This window comes from Zosterops lateralis, assembly GCF_965231275.1.
Source record: "Zosterops lateralis genome assembly, chromosome: 1".
Taxonomy (NCBI): Eukaryota; Metazoa; Chordata; class Aves; order Passeriformes; family Zosteropidae; genus Zosterops; species Zosterops lateralis.
Window position 1 is genome coordinate 122168757 of NC_139762.1, and position 22632 is coordinate 122191388.

At 39.7% G+C, this 22632-nt stretch overlaps 1 protein-coding gene across 1 annotated transcript in view; it reads left to right on the forward strand.

The window, feature by feature from the left end:
* Positions 1–321: 321 nt before the first annotated feature.
* ZFHX4 (zinc finger homeobox 4) overlaps positions 322–22632 on the forward strand; it is a 150072-nt gene continuing 127761 nt past the window's right edge. Inside the window, 1 exon segment of the mRNA XM_083878097.1 lies at positions 322–654. The gene's annotated coding sequence lies outside the window, so the exon portion shown is untranslated.

Consider the following 22632-nt stretch of genomic DNA (forward strand, 5'->3'; position numbering starts at 1 on the left):
TGCTGCCCCTTCCCTGGGCTGGCTCTGTTCTGGCTCTGGCTCTGGCTGTGGCTCTGCACAGAGCCCCCGGCAGCCGCTCCGGCTCCTCCGGCTCCGTCATTTGCAGCCCGGAGAATGTTGATCACCTCACTAATTACACCTCTCTCTCCCTCTCCTCTTCCCTCTCCCTCTCCCCGGCTCTCCCTCGCTCTCTTTACTCTCTCTCCTCTCTCTCTCTCTCCCCTCTCTCTCTCTCTCTCTCTCATTCCCAGAGTGCATATCGGGAATAGACACACAAAGACATGCGCACTCAACTTAATCAGCCATTTTTTTAAACAGGGCTAAAACGATAATAATTAGCAGAATAAAGACATATCGGATTTTCATTTCCTTTCCTCCTTTTCCCAACCCCTTCACAACCAAACAGCGAGACCGCGGTCGGCACATGCTTTAACAACTCCCGGACCCCAAAGGACCGCTCCATGCCCCCCACTTCTTGCTCAATCATTTTTATTTTCACCCAATAAAGTTGGAGGATTATTTTTTTTATTATTATTTTTTTTTTCAAATGAACCTTCTCTCGTTTACTTGGATGTGATCAGCTGTTAAAGTAAATAAAGCAAAACAAAAAAAGAGAGGCGAAGATCCAGTAGGAACTGCGAGGGGAAATGGAAAGTAAGTTTTTTCTTTAACTTTTATTGAGTAGTTTGTGTTAAATTTAGGTCGAGTATCGATTATCTTTCCAGGCTGATCTTGCACAATCTTTGATATTTCGCTCTCGCTCTCTCTCTCTCTCCCCCTCTCCCTGTGCCTCTTTCTCTCTCTCTCACATACACACACACACTCTCAATCCCAGATCCCTGCACCTCTCCCTCTCCCCCCTTTTTCTGCCTCTTTCCCCACTTTTAGGTACAGTATTTGCTCTCACTTCGGAAGGAGGGGCTGCCTTTTCTCTCTCCCTTCTTTCTTTCTCTCACTGCCTTTCTCTTTTATTCAGGGGTTACGTTTTGTTTGTGTAATTTTTTTTTTTTTTTTGTTTTGGTTTGGGGCTGTGGGTTTCTTTTTTTTTTTTTTTTTTTTCCTTTCGGGCTGTAACTTTCAGATTAAGTGGAGGACCCTACTCGCTTTGCAGAAGAGGTTTTGGGGGGATGCCCCCCACTTTTTACTTCGCTCTTTTTTTCCAGGGATCTCGGGAAGGGGGGGAATACTGTCAGATGGGGAAAGACTCCACGGCTGTCAGAACTCATCCCTGCAGTGCTCGCACGCTCCTTCCGCAGCCCCGTCCCCCCAAAACTTTGAGGTGCCTTTTGAAGGCACATTCTGCTCTCCCACCCTCCTCGCCTCTCCTCCTCATCTCCACCCCCCTCGGCCTCTCAAACTTTCGCTTTCGGGCGCAGGGAGGGCGGGGGCGATGCCAGCAGGGCGATGGGGACCCTGACTGCGCGCCTTGTGCAGGGGACGGTTCTGGGGTGCCTTTCCCCTCTCCCCCCTCTCCTTCTCCCCCTTTTCCTTTGCAGGTAGGTGTCTCAGGAGCCGAGGCAGGGTGGCTTGGGGCGTGTGTGTGTGTGTGTGTGTGTGTGTGTGTGTGCGCGCTGCGGGCTCTGGCAGCAGCAGGAGGAGAAGGAAGAGGAGCCCGTTAGGAGCGCGCTCTGCGCCTCTCTCAGTCTCGCCCTGCGCCGGGGGAGGCGGCCCCGGCTGGGCTCGGCTCGGCTCGGCTCGGCTCGGCTCGGCTCGGCTCGGCTCGGCTCGGCTCGGCCGGGCTCGGCTCGGCTCGGCTCGGCTCGGCCGGGCTCGGCTCGGCTCGGCCCCGCTGGCGGGGATGTGGGATGTGGGATGCGCCGCCGCCTGCGAGCGGAGCGGAGCCCGCGGCATCCCCGCCGAGCCCAGCCCAGCCCAGCCGAGCCGCTCTGTAGGAAAGACTCTCTCGGGCAGTTTTGGGGACTGCTTTCAGCGAAGCCTTTCTGAGATTATTTGAATGGGAGTGGTGGTGGTTTTGCGGGACAGGCGCCCCATTTTTTTTTTTTTTTTTTTTTTAACCGAATGTGTGTAAAAAAAAAAAAAAAAAAAAAAAGGTAGCCAATAGACAAAAGAAAAAAAAAAAAGGAAAAAAAGGAGAAAAAAAAAAGCTCCTAAGCAGCGAGCCGCAGTTTGGTTCCTGCTCTAAGTGCTGGTGCCAGAATCAAGTGCATCCCTTCCCATCACGGCGCCTAATGGCAGACGCGTCCTCTCTTCCCCGTCTTTCCTGACATGAAATTCCCTACAAAATCGCTAATAAACTTTCCCCCCATCCGATGCCAACTTACGGCGGTTCCCCTCCACTCCTCCCCTGCTGTATCCTCTCCCCCCCACGCCCGCAGCCTCCCCAGCAGCGGCAGCAGAAAACACCCGGGTTGGTATTTCTTTTGTTACCTGCGAGCCGGGCGGCCGGGGGTCTCTCATCGGCTGCTTTAGGGCACTGGCTCCAACCCAGAGAGGAGCCACATCAGTCGGGTTCAGCCTGTTTCACCTCAGCGCCGTCCCGAGGAGGCTTTAGCCACCATTCAGTAACACACCCTCCTCCTCCTCCTCTTCCTCCTTAGGTACCAAGGCAGAGATCGCAAACATAACACCCCCCTCCCCACCAAAAAAAAAAAAAAAAAAAAAAAAAAAAAAAAAAAAAAAAAAAAAGCCCAACCAAAAGACAACTTGCCAGGCTGAAGATGGTGGAGATTTACATTAAGCCAGACACAGGCAGGTTCACTCAGGAAGTCTGACCATCCCGTTTTCTGACAGTTGCATTTCCTCGGCTCCATTCCGTCCTCCTTTTTTTTTTTTTCCTTTTTTTTTCTTTTTTTTTTTTTTAATTTTCTTTTTATTAGCCTTGCTCCGGTTTTATCAAGGATTATGTAGTTGGCAGGAGGAGAGCGAGAGAGTGGAAAGAGAGGACTCGGGTGCTTTTGGGGTGGCTGCTGCTAGGGTTGTTTTTTTTTTTTTTTTTTTCCCTTTTTTTTTTCTTTTTTTTTTTTTCTTGCCTCTTTTTTTTTTTTTTTTTTTTTTTTTTTTTTTTTTTTTTTTTTTGATGGTGTATTTTTTTTTTCCAATCGTGTTTCCCCTGGATTTGCAGTGGCTCGATCCTTAGGAGCGGTGATGGAGTGTTTAAAAAGATCATATGTAGCATTATATTTTTAGTTTGGTGGTGGATGGATGGAAGAGGTAGTGAGAAGCCTTTGCAGCCCTGCCTGTTGTTGGTTAGATTGAGGCAGAGACTTGGCTGCGATTGGGACGCGACTGTGACATGGGCATCGATCGCTTCCATTGAGAGCAATGCAAAAACACAGCCTGGGTATGTAACACTCTCAGTGCCATCAACACTTGTTTTACTTTATATTTACTGGCAAAACTGACAGAACGATCTGGAGTGCTTTTCTTTGAAATAAGGAATACAAACGTTTGGATGGGAAGGTGCACAAAGAAGATTGTGGAAATAAACGGGGGGTTGAAGGTTGGGGGGTATGTGGGGGGGAAGAGCCTTAATCAACATTGCTCCACTTCCTATTCAGCTGCCTGTATTTAAGGAGTTTCTGTCTTTTCTCTGCTGGGGGATCCTACTAAACTGGTTGAAATGGAAAAAAAAATCAGACTATCAACCTTGAGGGACTATCTGCTAGTTTTCAGGGTTTGCGGTTTCAGGCGGTAGGAAGGCACACAAAATAAAAGATGGCTAGCCAGCTGTTTTAACCTCTTGCACCTGGCTCCAGAGCTGAGGCTCACCAGGATTATTCAGTTATTCGTGTTATCTGTGCTTGAATATTTATAGTGTACGATCTAGAGATCCACACAGTGCATTGTAGCATCTCTTTATCCTTTAGTCGTGGGCTTTTTGGACTTTGCCAACATAAACATGTATTCAATAGTTTTCATTTTTATGGTAATGAACGTAGAGGGTCAGTGAAATATAGAGAGAAAAGTCGTAAATCTGCAAAAGTGAAACCTACCCAAGGAACAAAGAAAGGTCAGGTAAACCATCTGTGTAAGTCACAGTAATAGTACCTGCTGTTTGGTTTATGCAGTGATACTGCCTTATTATTCTCTAAAATGGAACTTATCCGCTAGATCAAGTTAAAACTAAAGGAAAGCTGTGGACATGGGAAACAACATTGCGTGCATCTTTCAGAGCAGGGTGACAGATGTGTTCCTTGATTTTTGAATAGTTTAGGTTTATTTGTGAAGATAGTGCACCATGAAAGAACATATAAAGGGGGCTGAGAAAAATCACTGTTTAATATTGCAGAATTTACTGCTTCCATTCTGACCATGAGCCTAAATTTACACAATGAAATTTGATTATCTCTAATAACAATATTAGATCCTGCACTGGATGGATGAGAATTGAGGTGGTTTTGTTGATTGCAAGGGTTTAATGTTGCATTTCAGAATCTGATGTGGTTTAGCCTCCCTTCCATTAACTGGAAAACCCCTGAGGTTTTACAATTATTTCTTAAAGATAATACATTTAAGATTGCATTGGTAGGCTGAAGAAAAGTCATAAAGGCAAGAAGGGAAGCCCTTAATAACTCTTGAGATTCAGACATGTTCAGCAGTTAGATTGGCTCTGACTTCACCAAGGGTCGACAATGTGTCATTTCCATGAAGCCAAATTGCCCTCTGCCTATATGATATTAATGTGCAAATCAATATTTCAGGGATTAAATTTCCCTTCTTCATTTTTTATGGTTTCTACCTCAATAAGTCTCAAGTCTATTAGAAGAGGCTGGATGATTTAAAATCTTTCACTGCAGAATGGCTTGTCGTAGCCTTGTTTCACAGACCGTTTTTGGATTTTCGTTATAAAAGACTAAAGGCATTCCAAAGAAGTTGATAGTCAATATAGGGACATGCTCACTGTTGTAAAGCCCTTGTTCGATTAAGAGCTAAAAAGGTATTGAAAATATAATATATATGCTTATATAATATATATACATTCTACTGCTTTAAAAATATTGTGTTAATCACCTATTGATTTATTTCAAAATCAATTGAAGCTCCTTTCTTATTAGTGATTTGTTCAGCATTCTTCAGCCTTGTTGTTAATTTTCTTAAGCAGCATGCATGAATTAATCTGCTGGTAGAATGTGTTTTGGTGCTTTTTTGAAGCATATTTGAACCCAGGCATTTTTACCTATTTAAGCTAAGTGGTGTGAACAGTTTAGTGTTGTGGGGGAACCAGGAGACTTCGAATTCAGCATTGTTTTAATGAAGCTAAGGGGCGTTTTGCAAATATTTTGTGATTTATGCTCATATGCTTATCAGTAATGTTTATTGAGAGCTTCCATTGAATATGGAAACTCAGGATCAGTTAAAAATTAAAATAGACCTATCTGATCTACAAGGAAACAATACATGACAGAAAATTTAGGTCAAAATATGAGGTTGTGACTTTATCACATAATCTTGGGAAGGCCCTACTGTCTATCATTTAGTGTTGTTTTATAGTCTTAGACCATCTGGACTAGGTTCCGCACAGCTGCATGAATTTCATATGTGATAGAACATTTTTTCCATTCAGTGTGAAATGTTCCTTCCTAAAAACGTACACCAGACTCGCTTAATTTAGTCTGCTAAAAGAAATGCACATGAAAAAGGACAAAAGGCTCTTTAATCTCTGCAAGCTGTTTGTTTTTCTTCAAGATTCCTGTCTGTTTGGGTTTGAAAAGTCATGTTTATTGAACAGATGATTCTGAGGTGTGACATTAAGATAATATATGATTTTTGTGCTAGTTTCTGCTCTCCTAGTTAATTTGCAGATCTACTTTTTATGCCTGTCAAAACACAGTTAATCTATTCTTATTTACAATTAATCTCAATAAAATTAATCTTAACTATGCCTTAGTCAGTAGCTTAAAATATCTAATTATATTCAATTAACTGCTGTCATAGTAATTAACACTGCTTAATTGCCTCTGCATATATTTATGTAAAGCTCATTAGTTACTGCTTGCTCTTTTTTCCTTTTCTCATTCCCATTTTTGTGGATCTGAGAGCACTGACATAAACCCCAGTCTGGTTTTTGACAATTTGGGTCTTGAAGACCTGTGACAATGGCAATACATGTGTTTGTGACCTATTAGGTGGGTAAATGTTTGTGTTTTCATATGCAAAAAGGTCACCAGACCTGGGTCTCTCAAGTACTTCCAGTCCAGCTCCCTCCACCTCTCGGCCTTTCTCCTACCCCACCACATACAAAAATGTTTTCCAGCCTGTTGATAGAAATATGAGAAGCCAGGTTAAGCTTTGTGTTTATAAATGAAGAGCTTTTCTGCATCTGCCTTGGGGCTGTACCCAGAAGGCAGAGCCTTGCTACTCCAGATTCATTCAAAGGGTTAAAGACTTGGCCAAGGTTCAAACTGAGAAGCGCCCAGGGAAAGTGCATGTGAATATGTACAAGTTTCATGTAATTAGTGCTTAATTATATTAACATATGCAAATTGTCAACTTAGGAGCTTGTTGAGCTGGCAAAGATCAGCCAGGCACAATTGCTGTATTGTTCTGAAACAATAATGGATTTCAAGTTGGATTGTGAAAACACGTAACTAGCTATCTAATTTAACTCATACCATGGTGAAATTTCATTAGTCTCCATGGAGACTGGTTTAATTGTGCTGACTAATGTTCTGGGCTGCAGAGTGTCCTAAAAAGAAAGCGTTGTTTGCCTAATCCACCTTACAATGACACTTGTTTGTACATGTTTCCCTTGTGTGAGAATTTGCATATGCAAATAAATAGTTTCTCTGCCCCATTTGTCATGGCTGTTCATTACCCATGAAGAGGACATTGTTACTAGGCTGTTACTGAGTCTCCCAAGACAGGATAGTGTCAACCAGTCCAGCCACATTCTTTCATAATTTGTTTCTGATTAATAGACCAGAGTGAGGCTCATTCTATTCAGGCCTCTGCAAAGGGAAGGTCAGTTCTGTCACTGAAAAGAGTTTCCGCAGCAACTGAAGTTTTTTTTTTTCTCTCCCTCCCCCTCCCCCTCGTGCTTTGGCTAAAATAATCATATTTAAAATAATGTATTCTTGCTCTAAGGAATACCGCCACTAATAATCTCTAGTTTCCTAAAGCAAAAGATAGGAAAATAAAGGAGATTCTGGTATTGGAATATTAATCCTGTTTTTGACAGAAAGGTAAACTGATATAATTGCTTTTCAGTCGAAGGAATGGGGGTTTATACAAGTGTGAAAGCATCGGAAAAGGATTAGCATTTTTTTGCATAATGAAAAGCTCTGTTGAATAGGGCACTGAATGGTTGACTGAATGACTGAGATGAAAGGAAGATGAAAATGCAGGCTCCTCTTTCTTTATGCCTATGTTCAGCTCTCCCTAAAGTTATGTTTGTCCAAGACTTGAGAAAACAAGCAGAAGCTCAGATTTTAGCAAATTGCTAAGATGCCCCGAATTTGCATCATCATGTGAAGTAACACGTACGGGAGTAGAGCAGCGAAAGGATAAGAAACACAGGTTTGTATGGAGGGGAGCTCCAGGAACATGACAGGCAAACCAAATATTGACTGTTGGGTATCAAGGATTCCCAACACTTTGCTTGGGGGAAAGAAAGAGAGAGGACAGGAGCCGGCAGGGAGGGAGGGAAGGAGCTGCTTTGAAAGTTGCCAATGGAAATTATGCATCAACACATAATAATCTAATAAAAGTTTGGTATTCAAGGAAGCAGGGCTTAGTCAATATCTGTTTTAATTATTAAACTGTTTCTCCTTTGGAAAAAGTTATGAATTCTGAGTCAGTGCTAAGTGTTTAAGTGGTATAGGAGCCTTGCTGGGGAAAAAATTACTCTCTTTGCTTGCCTTTGAAAAACAGAGAAAGCTTACCGAAATAGCAATTGATACATGCACAGAAGGAGCGGGGTGTTCAGTGTGACTGCCTCAGCATACCCAGGTTGTTTTTAACATTTGGATTCCTGTAGATTCAGGTGGCGAGAAGGGCCCTGGCCTCCTCCTGCAGTCAGTGCTGGCCCCCTCTGCCTGCAGCCAGCACAGGATCAGGCCTCCAGCCAGGGCTGCAACTGGTTAGCTGTTGACAATGTGATCAGTGCTTCTAATTATGTTCTCTCAACAGTAATTAGGGCAGTTAAAATACCATAAGTGTTGAGCCACTTTTGAAAGTGGGAAGTGGTTCTTTTGTACGTATGTAAATCAAATGCAGTGTGAATAATTATTTGTATGTGTGCATATTAAATAGGCTCTCTTTTTTTTATCAGGTCAACATAATTACCGATTTAGAGCTACTGTGGAAAACTCTTGGTAGTCAGCCTAAATATTAACTTGTTTCAGGGATTTTTTTTTTCCAATTTGCAGAATGTTTATTTGTAAATACTTGTTAGTTCAGTCTTTGGCTTGATCTGATAATATTTAAACACTGGAGATGCCTCTAAGAAATTAGGATTGCTTATGGATAAAAAACTGTAAATGCAGAAAATGCTCGGCAAGAATAGTCACAAAATTTCTCTTTTCTCAAAGATAGAGACCTTCTGGAGGTTTTAGAATATTTTGCTGCTTACTTTATGAAATTCCTTAAAACTCCTTTGAAAGGAATATGCTTAGAGTATATCTTTCATTATGGGAAAAGCTTATTAGTGTATTTCTGTAAGAAAAATGTGCTAATTAAAAAAGTAAATTAATTTATATTTAAAAATATTGTTACCCAAGCACCATGTGTTGTCCCTGGCAAAGTTCCAGCCACTGTAGAACTGGATAACACATAGGTTAATAATAACTTATGTGATGTCTGCATTCTTTCTGAATGGGCAGAAACCCAGCACACCGAGATTCTGAGATTCAAGATTTTAAAGAATAAGATGTAACACAAAATATGTTTATGTGGACAGATGCACAGACAGGAGAAACTAAGACATGTATGAGCTGCTTTTACCGAATAGGTATAATAAACCTAGTAGGTCTTGTTTGGTACTTGTTGAGATTTGTTGTTGTTTTTGAAAGGGGTAATAAACACATTTATTGATAGCAGGGTTTTGCAGACCTGTAGAGATAAACTTGTTTTACATAAGTAAAAGCAGGAAGTTTAGTCTGTAATACATGTCATTCCATTCCTTTTTAATAGTCACTCTATAGCAGTTTTATACCAGTATTTTCATTATTATTGCAACTTTTGCCGTGTTCCAAACTAGCCAGAAAAGTTTGTGCCAGACTGAAATATGGCAGACTTGTTGAGGAATTACGTTTTCAGCTTAAAAAAAAATATTCTGAGGAATGGTTTAACTAAGTTATATGATCAAAATAAAAGTTTCCTGTATCAAGACACTCTGGTTTATGTTCACATTACTCAGAATCGGCTTTCAATTAAAGCAAAGAAAAAGGAGAGAGAGAGAGAGATACTTAGATTGTTATTTGTCTGAATTATATTTAATTTGCTTCTTTGTATTTTTGAGAAAAAATTTCAAGACACACACGGAAGCTGGGATCTCTTTACAGGCAAATCTGGCAGACTTCTAATATTCACAGTGATCTGATCAGTTATCCCAGTTCCTAAGAAGGCGTTATGGCCCTTCAGGTCAATAGTTCACAAACTAAAGCCTGTGTGTACATGAAAGGCCATGGTGACTCTGAAAACAAACGTTCACCATATAGGCTGCAGCAGTGTCTGCAGAACAAGCGATGTGCACACTAGATATACATTTAAAACTGTATTTAAATAGACAAATATTATGTTTCTGCAACAAAGAAATACATACAAAAGGCCTGTCTTGGTGTATGCCTATGACACATAAAACCAAAAGAAATAGATTCTTCCCATTCACCCCAAACAAAATCAGCAATTACTGCCCTGAAACTAGAGCAATAATATGACTGTAAAATTGGCAAGACAGACAGTTTTGATATTAGTGGAAAAAAAAATCAGGCCTGTAGTTACCACTTGACAATAATCCCATAAAATCAAATGCGAAAGGTTTCCTCTCCTCCTTTTGTACTACCATTTCCATTTTTAAGGAAGGCACCAGAAGGTCTGTAAGTAAGAGGTTTTCCAGAGAGGCTGAGGGGGTCAATTCTCTTCCTTTTACCAGGTAACAGCAGAGCTGAGGGTCTGTGAGAGGCTGGTGCTGAAGGCTTGCTCCTCCCTGTTTTGACACTGAGGCTGCCTTATAAATTCACTTAATCTGAGATGACAAGGCACCTGTCACTGGTAGTGCTCCAGTGTTTGGGGCACTGATGGAAACCTGGAATAATCCCAGTTGTTTCCATACTTGTCCCAGAAGATGGTAGTGTAGCAGATAAGAATAATCTGTTTTTCATGGCAAAAACATTACTTCTGTCTATCTGTGGGGGATGGTCCTTTGATTTTTGGTATTCAGAGAACCAGAGCTTTCATAACAAGAGAGGGGGAAAAAATATATATCCTTGGATTTGCCAGGTGTAACATGATGTCTTCAAATGCAGGTGGTTTGTCTGTTTGAGAAACTATGGCTGTGCACTGTGATTAAGATTCTCCTTGTTTACCATCTAACACTTCCCCACTCCAGAAAATGAAGTTCTGCGTGAAAAGTAGCTCCATAAACAGGGAATTTATTCCTGTGGGGTTTACTTTTTTTTTTTTTTTTTTTTTTTTTTTTTTTTTTTTTTAATTGAAATATGGTTATTGATTTTGTTTACAGCACCAAGAGTTTAAATTAAAGAAAATCTAACATTTCTAAAATAAATTATTTAGTTGTAGGGCGTATGTCATCCCTCAATCTCTCAGTTCCTTTGAGTTTTCACAAACTGTTCACAAAAAAAAAAAAAAATTCTTTGCCATTGCAGTGCAGTTATCTCTGGGGTGGGAAGTGCCACCCCATGCACACAAAACCACGAGCCACTCGGCTAAAACAAAGCAATGTGCTTTGGGACTGTTTCCAGCAGGAGCAACTGATTTCTGTAGGGAAGAAAAATATGATTTCTCACCGAGTCGTCTGCCAGTGCACTGGGACAGACATTTCAGTTCCAGTGAAAAGCATCACTGGAGTTTCAAGTCCTAACTGGTCTGGCCTGTGGATTTCTCTCTTGCTTGACGGGCGGTTTCCGCAGCATTTTTGCAGTTTCCAGTTTTGACTGAGGGCCTGTTCCAAAGTCCAGCGCCGCCTCATCGATTTCCCCAGGTTTGGATCAGGCCCTGGCAAAGAGGAGCTTTGTCATCTGCTGAGGCACCCGCCGCAATTCCAGCAGCGGCAGGTCAGCGCTGCCAGGCAGCCGCCCCCCGGCCCCCAGGGGAACGTTCCCTGAAATCACAGCCTTTTCCCGAGTGGGTGGAAAGGCAACAAGAGACAGCAGAGTGAAAAAATGTTAGTATTTAAATATAGCAGAAACCGGCAGCCTGACAATAACTCAGCTACTACGGAGTCAATTCAGCCATCTGGAGATGGTGACATGTCAAAAAGGGGGGGCCAGGGGGAAGAAGAGGCGTTGGGAGGGAGAGGGAGTACTTAAAAATGAAGAATTTCATTCCATGTTGGAATCTATTCTCCATGCAGGATACGGCTTTAATGTTGAGCAGCGTAGCTCTTGGAGTGGTTTTGTGCATCAAAGACGTACATACTGAAACACCTAGTGTCGTGCCATAGCTGGATTCTAATGTTCCTGGACCAGATTTGTTTGGCCCAGCAAAGAGTTTACTGTTGAAATTAGTTTGATTTTCAATGTTATTATTATTTAAAAATAGATTTTGAGGCTGCTTGAATTTTTAAAGCACGTTCAGTGGTAATGATTTATAAACATTCCTGATTTCAGCTGTGGCTGTACAGAAGGGCTGAATCTGCTCTCAGCATATTTTTTACATGATTTTAATAATTGGAGGCAAATATACTGCATATCTTTTAGGTTCATTTAAAAATCTATGCAATTTAAACAAACGCTGAATTGTGTAATGGTTTGTCTGGGAATTACTTAGGCTGCACAGCATAATAATATTTTATTAGCTGTCATTTGTTTTCAAGGAAGAAAATGGTGATTTTTATGTTGTGTGTTATGTGAAAACTTGGCACTGAAACAGGACAGTCCCCTAATGTGAATTTCTTAAAAAGGTGGGACAGTAGTTGCCCAAAAGGTGAAGACTTGAGAAAAATTTGGGTAGGTCATTTCTTTCCTGAAATGAAGCAGGGTACAGATTAGGAGCCATTAAGGTTTGCCAGGAGTTGCTGGTCATAGAAGCCTGTTTAAGTGCTCACTGTCAACAAGGAAATCATGGGCAGCACTTAAAGTGGCTCACCTCTGATTTATTCATAAACCTCACACGAGCACTTGGCTTTGTTCTTGCTCTGGTAAGGGGGAACTGATGCCAATAAGAACAGGAATAAAGAGCTTCTTGCATGGTCCAAAAGTGAATAGCACTTTATCTCAAAGCATGACCTCCATTCCCAAGATCTGTTGTGTTACAGTTGACTCTGCTAGATGTGTATTCTCAGATGAATTGCTAGAATACCTTACAACAAATATATACTTTGTAAAGCCTCTAGATGTAACAAGAACCGTGTAACTGGAACTTAGGTTCTAACTTGACAGAAAGGTTGTGGTATTCATAGGGAGCTGAGCGATTTCCGTTTCAGACAGTGCTTTATGTTGGTGTTTTTAATGTGAGTCAGAAAACAGTGTGATTATGTGGCTGTGATTCAAATGAAAATTTTGTATTCTTTAAGGGATTTATTTGAGAAACATATTTTGATAAGAGCAGACACACAGAATGTGAAGTGATTCAGAGACTAAAAGGGAAAAAAAAAAAAGTTGAATTTGTTTTTAGACATACTTGATGGCTGCTGCTATATTTTTGTTTCTCTAAAAAAGGCAAAGTAGTGCTCACAGTCCACAATGGGGGAAGGGACCTTTCGAAGACGGTCAACTGCCATGTTTGCACTGGGGCAGAGGTTGAGTACAGTTACTTAAATCCCCAGAGAAACATTTAGTTAACGCTAGACTCTTTCTGATCCCGTCCGAGTCTGGTTTTCTTTCCTGCTTTTTAATGAAGTTTGTTTGTTGCTATGTTTAGATTATGTTTTTAAACTCACTTGCATTTTCACAACAGATTTGACCAAAAGAGTCATAATGGAAGACAGTGATGAGAGTTAACGATACGTCTTTGATAAAGCAGTCCTCGTGTGCAATCTGATCACAGCCATCAGCTCATTTGTCATGGCTGAAGTGAAAATGTCAGGACCAATGAGTGTATCAGTGCTGAAGGGGGCGAAAGGGCTTTTGGAGACACTTTTGTGCTGGGAGTGGGCCATAGCTTAGATGCAGCTCTAGGGAAATACTGGGATTAGCCAACTCTGTGCACAAATCCCTAGCATAACAGAATTAGTTGGGAAAATGAGGTTTGTTAGGGAAAAAAAAAATCTGTAGAACTGCTCTAGGCTTCAGCCCAGGAACTATGAAAAGCAGTAAAGCATTTTATTAAAATAATTTTAGCAATGTGAACGTGTGCACATTCCAGTGAAAATCACCACTGGTAGCCAACATACTAACACAACCCATCCTAATGCATTTTGCATATGTATGTGGGTTTCCTTCTAAAAAAAAATTTAAAAAAAGTGCATTAAAAAAATTACAGTGTATACAATATTAAAAGAAGGTTTACTGAATCTGACACTGTGGAAATTTATGCAACATTAAAATATGGACTGATGCTGATGATCTTTTTGCATGGGTTAGTTCAAATAAAATATAGGGATAGTCTCCCTGCTGTAGACACTTCTTTACTCAGGGGATAATTCATAATATAAAAACATGCTGATTGCCAAACTGGGATTCTGTGGTGGCCAGCCTTTTCTCTCTTTGACTAGTCTGTGCAAAATGCTTCTGAAGAATATCACAGGAGGCAGATGTAGGATAACCTATTGTATATGCCTGCCTTGGCAAGATTGCAAATGCAAATTTTTTAGACCTCTGAAAAACAAGATTTAATATCCCTTACAATTTATGTATTTGTTTTTGTTTTGTTCACATTCATTACAATAACTCTGGATAATTTTGGCAGCCAGCTTCCATTCTTTTTTTAAATCTTGGTAGATTCATGGTTTCGGTGGTATCCTTCGGCAATGAATCCTACTGTCTAACCCCTTTGCTCCTCTCATCATCAGGTTTTAATTTGTCACAGCTTAGCTTTCTTGGAAAACTGCTACTTGTCTGCTGGAAAGCTTTGTCTTGCTTCCTGTTACATACCTAGGAAGAGAACAGTGCTTTTCCCACTGCGTTGTCCATAGAAATGCTGAAGAGATCTTGATTTCTCTGAGGTCGGGATCCTTCTTGCCAGACCTGTTCAGCTGATGTGGAGCAGTGTAGGTATTTAACCAGGTAATCCCAGTGCCTGCACTGTGCCAGCCCGAGAGGAGTGAGTGGGAGCGTTTCCATCTCCAGTGCACGGAGCAGTTACTGAGAATTGTCCGGATACTGGGTTTGTGTAGCTAATTCTCTTTTGGGCTGCACCAGTTAATAGTGGCTGTTTACCTGCTTTGCTGTACGCCCCGTGTGTTTGATAGTGCAGAACTGGGGGTGTTTTAACTCCCCAGATCTGCGCTGAGGGCGTTCAGCAGGCTGTCAGCACTGGGCCGAGAACGCTTTTTCCTTTTGTTTGCTGTTGCTGTTAAAGGTGCTGCTGCAAGTTGATCATCTTGCCTTTGGTTTTAATGGGAGATTGAGAAAAAAAAAATAGTTGTATCAGGAGTTTGGTGGCTGCCACCATTGCGGAAGGCCTTGGAGCAGGAGCAGCGGGCGCCTTGCCGTGCTCTGGGCTGTTGGTGCGGCCGCGTTGCTGCTGTGCGAGGCACGGCGTGTCCGTGGTGCAAATACCGCACTTCATTTCTCTCCCAAAACTTGAGTGTAAGTTTGGGAGCAGACAGAGCTGGTGCACATGCTGATTGGAGAGGAGGGGATGCGTGGCAGAGCCTCAGGCTGTGGCTCAGGTACCAGGCAATGCCCCTGGTCAGCCCAGGCTCGCTCGCAGCTGCATGTGAAACCAGCTCTGGTGGTCATGGGCTGCGCTCCTTCTGGGCCTTCTCCTGCTGTGAGTGTGGCCACAGGGACTAAAGATACCAGGTAGCCTTGAGTCTGGCGTAAAAATGTGTAACAAAGCTGCAGCCACCAGTCTTCAAACCCCAAACACTTCCCTGTTTATGAGTGTCAGTGTGAGTGGCAGCAGTAAAGTAATTTATTTAATCTAACTAGTACTTATCTTTGTTAGGAGTCGCCTGCAGATTTCTTCCATTTCATGTACAGTGGATTGTCCTTTTTCAGATAATGTGCTTGTACAACCTTTTTTTTTTGTTTAATGCTATTGATTTACAATATTGAAGTGATATATCTGATACCTGTTTCCTGCACTTTGACTGTATGTAGTCAAAGAAGCTGATGGGATTCTTCCCTCCCTTTCACAAGCCTTTAGCTGTTTTAAATGTATAATTATAATTGCATGTCATTTGATAGCTGCACTAATTGCTGCCAACCATTGTCTGTTTGCACTTAATGCTGAAACCTGATCAACATCCTGCTTTGGTTGATGTTTGGTGGTAAACTTTAATTAACTCTTATTGCATTGAAGAAGAGCTCAGTCTCTGTGCTAACTAATCATTTACCTTCATTATGTCCTGACAGCTCCACTTGTTCCTGGTACTAATAGATACACCAGTCAGTAAATAAACCTGCAAACCTTCATGCCTTCAAGTTGTTCCTCATTGATATTTTGTTGCTTAAAGTATAATGGCGTAAAGATAATTATTTCAGTTAGTTTTGTATCTCTGCTTTTCCAGACACTGATCTCAAATTGCCTTTTTCAAGCCAGACAATATAATTTTAATAGTAACTGTAGATTTAAGATAACATTATTCCTTCAGCATGGTTCCTATATACATGCATCTTTTGAATCAATACAATTAAGCTTGTCTCCTGTTGGAATTCTTGTAATTATTTTTCTTGAAATACTTTTCCTGTAATGATATTGAAGTTAAAGTAATCAGGTTACTGGCAGATCATGTAAAATTCAACTCAAAATTGCTGGCTGCTTGATTTTAATTTGTCTGACATCAAGTTTGTTTGAAAAGGGATAATATGTGGTTAAACCAAGGAGCTTATAATTATGGTTGACATTTGTTTGTTTATAATGAAATCTAATTAAAGTTCATACATTTTAAAACACCAAAGTTAATTACTGAATTGCTCACTTCACTTATGCACAGCAGTCAAATTAACTTGCAGAACAAAAAAATGACAAAAGACTATGCATAATAAAAACAAAATGCCCAGCTGATCTTGGCAATACAAAACAAATTTGCCATGATATTATTCTAGAAAAAAGGTGCTTTATTAATAACTAAACTGTTTTAAAAACATCCTGTATTTTCACTGACCAGTCTGACTTTAATACAGAGTAATATTTAAATGTTTAACATGATTTACAATACCACAGTTTTTTTTTTTTCAGATGCATAATTAAAAGAGTCTTGCAGTCTTGTAAATCTGCTCAAAAGCAAGATTCTTTATATTTTGCTTTCATCAAGACTCTTTCTGAACTTATCTGGAGTTGTGGTATCTCCCCGAGACCTGGACTGTTTGCTTGACTACCTGCCTCGTGGTAACTTTTAGAAAGATAATTGCAGTATTTTTAGCATGGAGGCAAAAAATTACCATGATGTTTATTTCACAGTTTGTTTTGAGACAACAAAGAAGTTAGGTGAATACTGTAGAGCCACTCTGACTCCCTAGTCATTATTTGTTACTTTTGCAATCCATTCTTACCTTGCAAATATGCTGACAGAGAGCACATCCAGACTTCAGTAAAATCACAAAGCTTGTGATAATTCACACTTTAGAAGATTATACTGCTCTATTTTACATCATTAAAGTATTTTTAGTATACTTACTTATGTTAATATTACATTTTTTTAAATTAGACCTAAGTTTAATGAAGCAAAAACCTATATTTCTGTAATTTTTTCTTAAGAGCTGTGAATGCAAATGATCTCTTTCATAGTGTGTGAGAACAGGTGACAGATCTAGGCAGCATTATTTTTCATGAAGATAATTAGGATTAATTTTCTAGCTGCTTTTATTTAATTTAGTTCCATGTGAGTTTAAAACAACATCTAATGTAAACTAACTTTGGTCAGAGTTAAAGAGATTAAATGGTGAAAGCTTTACAGATTGGGAGTATTGACATATGAATAAACACAGTAAATATGATTTATTAATTCTTAAAAAGATTGATGTGGTGAAGTTCTTTAAAGGAAAAAAGAATATGGATTCAATAGCTAAGCTTTATATTTAGTGGGATTATTAACTTGAACTTCCAAATTTAACAGGGGCTTGGGGAGTGAAAAGGGAAACATGGACGCTCTTTCCGTTAATGGCATGCTTGTAAAATTGAGTGTAATTTACATAACCTTTCATAGTGTATATTGTGTGTGTTGTAATACAGGATCTGATTGATTTGTAAATTAATATTTATTTAGTAAAAGAAAATCAAAGGGATTAAGCAGTCATCATTTTAACTCTAATCCTACTTTGCATAGATGAGACAAAGGGAGGTGATTAATGCTCTAATGTTCACTGGGTCACTATCATTCACTATCATTTCTCCAGAAAGAAAGAAAGGCAAAAAGTTGATGCTTTCTCCTAGTATTGGCAAACAAGAGTTTTCTAGCAATACTTTACCTGATTAGGCCATTCTTCATCACTAATGAAGTAATCACTACAGAACCTGTGTCAGGTGGCAAAAATATGGTATGAACACGAGAATTAGAAGGATAATTACAGTTCATGTTCTTGTCTCACACCAACGTGAGCTATTAATATTCAGTTAGAACAAATACATGCGAACTACGGTGGCTGGAAAAAAAAAAAAGAAGCCAAATATGTTTGCAGAAGTAGCCTAAGACATAGGCCCATCTTGCATAATGATTACAACATTTTCCTAAAACAACAAAACCAAACAACAAAAGAAACATATTGCACAGTAGCTTTGTCAAGCTGGGATTGCTGATCTTGCTTTTAAAAGGAGAACAGCTGCAGTGGTTTCATTAAAGCTGTGGAAAGAAGACAGGAGAGTAATGCAACAGTTCTTCACCATTACAATTAAATTAAAAATTCCAAAGCCTATAATAGCGTTATGGCCATTGTGTACACTTTCCCGTTGCCTCTTAGGGTAGAAAACAAAGAGGCAAATCCTGTCCTGACAGTGAAGGAGAGCTGATCAGCCTCAGGAGATTTCATTGTAAGAGTTTAAAAATCAGCTGGAATGATGTTCGGTATTAGCCTTTGTGGATAAGGGGAACATGAGGGAAAATAATCGAGTTGAACAGTACACTCAAGTTTGTCTTTTGCAAACTTTTCCATCCCCCCTCTTGTCCTTTCAGTGTACTGTTTTAGATGCATAATATATTTCGTTACATCCCTCTATTCAAACTTAATTACCTTCTCCCCTTTGTCGTGACATGGGCGGAAAGTTTTTGCCGTGTCAGGAGAGGTCGTCACACATTCTTTTGCAGTTCTCTTCATTAATTCCTTCTTGCAGAAGCATTTTCTATCGTGCTGGGAAGGTAGAAGGGTGTAATAGAAGAGCCCTGAAACATCAGCAGGAAGCTCTAAGCTGGTTAATGCAGTATAATTGTCTGGACATAGACTGGTCTTTGTTTGTGTGGTTCACTTCGAATCAGCTGTAATTAACTCCAGAGTGTTTCCAGATTGCCAGCAAAGAAAAATTACAGCTTTTCTGTTTTAAATTGGAAAGCTCACAAAGACATTAACTATGCAGATTGCTTTTACTTTGATATATTTCTATCCCATAAGAAAAAGCTTGTTTGGCTCTTTTATCCTCCTCCGCCCAAAATGTGCTTTTGTTAAGTTATTTGATATAAGATCTATTAGAGTTTAATGGCTACTTAATAGTTCAGTCTGAAAAATATTTTTCGTCATATCATCAACTACTCTAACACTTTCATTTTTCTCAAGCTATTGTTTCTTAGAATGTTTTTTGTTTGCTTGGGGAGAAAGGGACTGGTGTGTTTGTTTTTCGTTACTGCACTGGGCCCAAGTTTCTGATCAATGTCTAGATGGCTTTCTGTACAGGAGGATAAACTGCTGTGTATCTTTTGCGCCAAACAGGCTGAAATGAAAGACGCCTCTGCATTACACTGACCCACCTTCTCTTTCCTGGCAGCTTTAAGCTTCAGGAAAAGAAAATATCCACAGTAATTATAGGACAGGTAGCTTACCTGTATTTGGATATTTCAAACAAGTGATTGTGGGAAAATGGGCAATTTAAAATCTGTTCAACTCGTGGTCAGCTAAGTGCCTACCACACCCTGCTAAAAGGTACTGTGTACAGTAGTTTATAATTATGGATTGCAGCATGGGCTAAAACGAGAAGCAGTGTGAGCAAATTTCTAGCTAATCTAATGCATCTAATAATACTGCGCTATACACAAAGGATCTGTCAGCAATTGATGCAAAAAAAGTCCAACCAAAATCTTTTTTTTTTCCTTCTTTCTTCTGAATTTAACAATAAGGAATTTAAGCCTCAATGTGGCTTTAGCAACCAAAGAAAAGAAGCTCTTGGTGTCTGCATAATACCACTTTGATGGATTTTTTCATCAGTCCTCTGTACGTGGCAACAAATAAACAAGTATAATTATACTTGTGAAGGCCTATTCATTGCTTTGTCAGGATTAGATATATGTGCAGTTTTCACACTGAGCCTCTCTTTTGTCTTTGCCTAACTCACTATGACATATTGATAGAGGATTTGGTATGGGGAAAAGGCCACAGCAGAGACAGTGATGACCTTTTGGAAACTTGATATAATTCAGGGATTTTTATTTATTTTCTTTTTCCATCTTTTTCCTTTTTTTTTTTTTTTTTTTGAAAGATTTCTGTAACTTGTTACCAAATTCAGAGGCAAGTGTGCAACTTTTAACCCATTTTTACCAGAGTAAATAAAGAATCAAAACTACTATGAGATGGCTAAAAAGCAGATGGGAATAAAAACAATAGGCTAAGAAGCCTCTTGGTCTTCTTTCCCAGCACTTAGCACTGTGGCTAACCTAGCATTCCTTTCCCATTATTCCATCCTCTTGATCAGATCACGTTCTTTTTAATCATTTCACAAACACTGTCTCACTGGACCGTAGAAGAGGGCTGGGACGATCTCAATTAAAAAACAGAGGTAAAACTGGCATTTGTGATTCTTTGTTCTAATGGGAACTCTGCATTTTAAATGCAGAGGAATTCTCCTATTGTTCAGAAAGCACCCCCTTTTCATTAGCAAATCTGGCTGTAGGTGGGTTTTTGTAATTTAGCTGAGCAGAGTTTAGAGCACAGTTTCTCCAGGAGGAAAGCAGAGGTTAGCAATTTAAGTTTTTCTGTATATTGGCCATTAGTTCCGAGAAAAGGATTTATATGATCAAAGTTGGTGGCCTTGTGAATTACTGGGAGAACTTTAAATACTAAGCAGAGTGGCAGGTATGTATTTCTGTGAACTCAGCTGATAGCACTGGCAGAGATTTGATTTTTCTTCTTGATGTCTTAAGGCTATACAGATACGTGCTTAATATATATCCATTTTGCTTTTTTTTCCTAATACTGTGTGGTTTGCATTGTGATTGCTTTTGTAAAGAGGATTGAAATCTGTTGTAGAGACCTTGTGGAAAAATGTTTGTTCTGAGGCAGTCCTTGTAATTTTTTTTTATCTATGACTTTGTGAAACTTTGTTATAACTGTCACAGAAGGTCCCTGGAGAGCAAATTATTTTTTATTTTTCAATATTGAAGATACCATAGCCTCTAATGGATGCATGTTCCATCATATGTTATGTACAATCAGTAAATTATGCCAGTAATTTTTAATTCCTCATCAAGGTATAATGATTTCATCTACCTTATCTGATAGCAAACATGGCCACAAAGACTGTAAACAGCTCAAGAATGGAAATATACATTATGGTTTCTCTCTGTGCTGCTCGTCAGTTCAAAGATTTAGTATTTGTTTTAATTGGAATGAAATATACTCTTGTTTATACAATTGTGATCAGAGGGCTGATGTCATTGTTTAGTACTGATTAATACTGAAGTTATATAAGGGGACGACTATAAATGTGCAGCTTATTTAACAATGTTGATTAAGTAACAGAAAAAATGTTATGACACTTGTTACTGTGCTGGTTTTGTTTTTCACTTTGAGTATGTGGTGGAAGGTTTAAAAATATAGTTTATTTCTGCTAAATCTTCTAAGAGAAAATTGCAACAGCACGACTGTTCAGCAAGGGCTGTGGGAAGAAGGGGAAGGGTGAGATGCTGTTCTGCAGAACCCATTTTGTATCTGCCTAAAATTACTTTCTGTTCATAAATGCCATCTGGCCCCAGTATAGTGTGCATGCCCATGACTGTAACTGGCAACTGTTTCTGTGTGTGTACAGGACACTGTGATGCTTTGGGACACTATAATACACTGCAGTATGGGTAAAGCCTGTTTCAAGCAGAAGAGGTTAAATGGAAAGCTTTAGATAGGCTAGAATAGTTTTAAGGAGTTGCATCTGGTTCTGTTTGCTGTATTAACTCCTTTTTATTGGTTAGCTTTGCCTACTAAAGAGGTTTCACCCTGACTGATCCTTTCACGGTACTGAATGGGACAGTTACTGCACATGCATCCCTGTATCATTGCTGGGAAGCAAAACAGGGGTACTAGTGCCTCTTTTTCTGTGCCATGGCTAAAAGACTTCTTGTACACATGTTGTGGTGTGCCAGCTGCGTGTGTGTCTTCATGCTTGCACATGTGTTTGCATGTGACTGAAATAGCCTCACAAGTGCAGTTGCTGAGTGGATACGTGTAAAAATACTTTGTACCAGCATTGTTTATCCTTTTGTGTCAGAGATGAAAGATATCAGTAGGAAGACATTTATACCAGTCCTCTACAGATGGAAGGGGCTGGGAGTTGCTTTCTGGTGCAACTGTCCTTGTGCAGCTTTTTATCTGTAGATAATGCCTTTGGAGGAGAATGCATTAGATGTGTGGGCTTTCTTCAGGATACGTATACTGTTTGTGCAGATTTGCCAGATGGAAAGGTAAACATGCTTGTCTCTGGACTAATTAGAGAATTATTAAGTTTTCATGCTCATTGTGATCAGATTATTTCAAAAGGTTTTTAAATTGCATGTGTGCCATGAGCAAACTTAACCTGGTTCTCATCAGTGATTAAAATTACACACCAAGCTTTGTGACGTTTGATTCAAGAGCAATTAGGCTGTCATCTTAGCCATCTCAGATACCAAAACTAATTTTGATTCATTTTCATTCTATGCAAATCTTCTGATGTATCTTAAACTGATCACTTCCTCTCTCTGATGTAGCTGACAAGATTAGACTTGATTACACTTAAAAAAAATTAAGCAGCTATCCTTCATACTTAATATCTCAGTGACCTTCACTGAAACCTTTCTAGGGAAGGATTTTTTTTTTTTTAATCCCCAAATCACTGAGTGATTTTATGCAGGGATATAGCACCTGTCTATTATGTGTATAAACTTAAATTGTCCAGCTGCGCAAAATTTTTGAATTAGATTTCCTTTTCTTGTAAATGAGAAGATGTAGAAAAAATTAATGCTGCAGATATCTAAAACAATACTTTTAAGTATGTAAT